The sequence below is a fragment of the Hipposideros armiger genome, unplaced genomic scaffold (genome assembly GCF_001890085.2).
Source record: "Hipposideros armiger isolate ML-2016 unplaced genomic scaffold, ASM189008v1 scaffold_639, whole genome shotgun sequence".
Lineage (NCBI taxonomy): Eukaryota > Metazoa > Chordata > Mammalia > Chiroptera > Hipposideridae > Hipposideros > Hipposideros armiger.
In genome coordinates, this window is record NW_017731989.1 from 896,856 (window position 1) to 901,081 (window position 4,226).

Here is a 4,226-nt window from a genome sequence, read left to right on the forward strand (position 1 = left end):
TTTTTTAGCTGAGCCATCCTGCCACCTGTTGGCAGCTCAGCGGCAACTCAGCTCGGGCTGGACTCGAACCGCTGTTGCTCAGAGCTCAAACCCTTGAGCGAGCTCTTAACCAACTGAGCCACTCGGCCGGACCCATTGTTCTTTTTTCTTAGGATTGCTTTGGCTATTTTGGGTCTTTTGTGGATCCATACAAATCTGATGATTTTTGGTCTATTTCTTTAAAAATGCCATTGGGATTTTGATGAGGATTGCATTAAATCTGTATATTGCTTTAGGTAGTATGGCCATTTTAACTATATTGATTCTTCTATGTCCATGGAATGTCTTTCCATTTCATTGTGTCTTTTTCAATTTCTTTTAAAAATGTCTTATGGTTTTCAGTGTATACCTAGGTCTTTCACATTCTGGGTTAAGTTTACTACTAGGCATTTTATTATTTGTGTTACTATTGCCAAAGGAATTGTTTGTTTGTTTTTTTCCTATTTCTGAGGTTTCATTGCAATGGATTTTTGTAAGTTGATTTTGTAGCCGGCAGCTTTTCTGTATTGGTTTATGGTATCTTATAACTTCTTGGTGGAGTCTTTAGGGTGTTCTATATATAGCATCATGTCATCTACAAAAAGTGTCAATTTAACTTCTTCATTCCCAATTCGAATGTCTTTTCTTTCTCTTGCCTGATTGCTCTGGCCTAATTCAATTTCCTAACTGTTGATCGGACTCTTTAGATTTTGCAGTTCTTCATGATCATTCTGGGAAGACTATATGTTTCTAAGAACTTGTCCATTTCTTCTAGGTTATTGAAATTGGTGGCATATAGTCCTTCATAGTATAGTTGGATAATCCTTTGTATTTCCGTGGTAACTTCTCCTTTTTCATTTCTGTTTCTGTTTATTTGTGTCCTTTCTCTTTTTATCTTAGTGAGTTTAGCCAAGGGTTTGTCAATTTTATTAATCTTTTCAAAGAACCAGCTCTTTGTTGCATGAACTTTTTCTATTGCCCTTTTGTTCTCTATTTCATTTAGTTCTGCTCTGGTTTTTATTATTTCCTTCCTTCTGCTACTTTGTGTTTCATTTGTTCATTTGTTGTTATTTAAGGTGTAACATTAGGTCGTTTATCTGGGATTTTTTCTTCTTTCTTGAGATAGGCCTGTAATGGTATAAATTTCCCTCTCATTACTCCTTTTGCTGCATCCCAATAATTTGGTAGGATGTTTTTGCATTCTCATTTGTTTGTATATATCTTTTGATCTCTCCTCTTATTTCTTCTTTGACCTAGTTATTCTTTAAAAGTATGTTTTTTTGGGGGGGCTGGCCGAGTGACGCGATGGTTAAGAACTGACTTGGGACGCCAGAGGGCCCCGGTTCGGATCCCACATATGAGGGCCAGTGACACTGCCCTCCACAGCTAAGATGCTGAACAACAGCTCANAGTTTATCTTTTCCCAATTTCTTGACAAGATACTTTGTTAATTTTTTGCTGAAGCAGAAGTTTCTTTCATTTCCCTGGACCTGGATCCCCACATAACGAACAAGGATTTGAAATGCAGACAAGCAAGTCTGGGGCTCCTAAAAGACTCAAAAGGGAAATCAATGATATGCAAACACGGTCACTGATTTTTAGAGAAGCAGTTTCCTGCAGCTCTCCAACATCATGTCCCTGGACAAAGCCCTCTGAGATGGGTCTAGGTATTTCCAGTCCTGAGACAATTCTATGGCCACAGCCTTGAATGTCAGCTGCCCCTCAATGGAAAACACAGTTTAAGGAGTTGACACAAAATGATAGAATCAGAGCTATGCAAAAATTAATTTGGGTGAATCTAGTGTTCTGACTGATCCATGTTAGGTAATTTTGAGGATTTTATATATGTTTATTTTTTGTCTGTTTCTTTTTACCTGAGTGAAATTCAAATAATATAAGGTAAACCATGAAGAAGTACAAGTGAATGGCATTGAATACACTGAGAATGTTGTACAAATATCACACCCAGCTTTAAATATTTTGTCCACAGCTAAGGAAAACCTTTATGCATGAAGCAGTTGGTCACACTCCTCCCTCCCCCATTCTGGACACCACTGTGGTGCTGACTGGGCTTTCGCTCAATGGGATCATCACTGTACGTGTTACAGAACTTCCTAAAAGGTTATCTGGGATAAGGACTCCTGGTTTCTTCAGGATTAATACCAGTTCTCAAATCTTTAAAGCGTTTTCTTTCCTAATATTTTACTGAGGTGTTTTGTCTTAGGTATTATTGAAATATTTAGATTCAAATAGATGGAAACTTTGGAGATAAACTGCTCGTGGACAAGATAACAAACAACCGTTCCCATGTACCTCTCTTCCCTCAGTCTCCCAGGGCTGAGCTCACATCCCCTGAACTCTGGTCCGGCACACAGAGTGACATGCAATGTCCTTCCATCATCATATATTGGATCCCTTTTACTCTGTACTACCCCCCACCCCACCCCCCTGGAACCACTGTGTCTGTTAGTTTTTGTTTCTTTCTTTGTTGCTTTCAGTTTTATATCCCACATATTGGTGAAATGATATGGTTCTCGACTGTTTTGCTTAGCATAATCTCAAGATCCATCCATGTTTTCACAAATGGCACTATTTCAGATTTTCTTAGGACAGAATGGTATTCCATTGTGTATATGTACCACATCTTCTTTATCCAGTCATCTTTCGAAGGACACTTTGGTTGTTTCTGTCTTGGCCACGATAAGTAAAGCTGCATCCGACATCAAAGCACATATATCTTTATGGATCAGTGTTTTCAGATTTTTGGTCATAATTTTTTGAGGAACCTCCATGCTGCCTTCCATAACAGTTGCACCAATCTGCATTCCCACCAACAGTGTATGAGCGTTCCTTTTTCTCCACAGCTTCTCCATCACTTGTATTATTTGTCTTGTTGATAGTCATTGTAACTGGTGTGAGGTGATATCTCATTGTGGTTTTTACTTGCATTTCTCTGATGATTAGTGATGTTGAGCATCTTTTCATGTGTGTTGGCCATCTGTATCTCCTCATTGGAGAAATGTGTATTCAGGACCTCTGCCCGTTTTTTAATTGGATTGTTTGTTTTTTTGCTGTTGAATGAGTTCCTTATATATTTTGGATACTTGTTGCCTGAAGCCGATTTCTATTAACATGCCCCCCCACATTTAGCCTCTTTTCCCATTAGTTAAGAGAGAAAAGCCCCGGTATGATCGGAGGCTGCAATCTCTCTGAGGGAGTGCCCGGTATGACCAGAGGCCAATAAGGCTCCCTCTGGGGAGTGTCTCAAGGTGCAACTGGGACCTGTTGGAATGCTAAACAGTTAATCTCCTCTGGGAGGACATAGTAACCAGGTGTCCTGGGGCTATGCGGCGGATATGTGAAGGCATAGCATTTGCTGGAACATAATGGGATATGTTAAAGGGAAAAGGCTTTGAGGCCGAGACACCAAACAGATGCTAATTTGATTGACAGCAGTTTTACTTCTTTGAAAATTCTCAATTAAAAGCCATGCGCTGACCCGATTCGGGGCTCAGTTTTTCTCTGACTGAGTCCCTTGGTCTCGCTCTTTTAAACTTTACTTTTGTCTCTATTTCTTTATTCAATCTGCGCCGCCCCTCAAGAGAAACCCGTTTGCCCTTGCCACGCAGGACGTGACAGATACTATCCCCTTATTGAAGGCATTGTTTGCAAATACCTTCTCCCATTCAGTTGCTTCCCTCTTTATTTTGTCGATGGTTTCTTTTGTTGTGCAGCAGCTTTTTAGTTTGATTTAGTCCCATTCATTTAATTTAGCTTTTACTTCCCTTGCCTTTGAAGTCAAGTTCATTAAACACTCTTTGAACCCAAGGTCCATGAATTTTGTACCTATGTTTTCTTCTGTGCACTTTCAGGACTTATGTTGAGGTCTTTGATCAATTTTGAGTTAATTTTGGCACATGGTGACAGATAGCAGTCTAGTTTCATTCATTTGCATGTGGTTTTCCAGTTTTCCCAGCATGATTTATTAAAGAGGTTGTCCTTTTTTCATTGTATACTTTTGGCTCCTTTTCTGGAAATTATCTGTTTATATTCATGTGGGTTTATTTCTGGGTTTTCAATTCTGTTCCATTGGTCTGTGTGTCTGTTTTTCTGCCAAAACCATACTGTTTTGATTATTGTTGCCCTGTAGTCAAGCTGAAGTCAGGGAGTGTGATACCTCCAGCATTGTTCTTTTTTTTTTTTTTTTT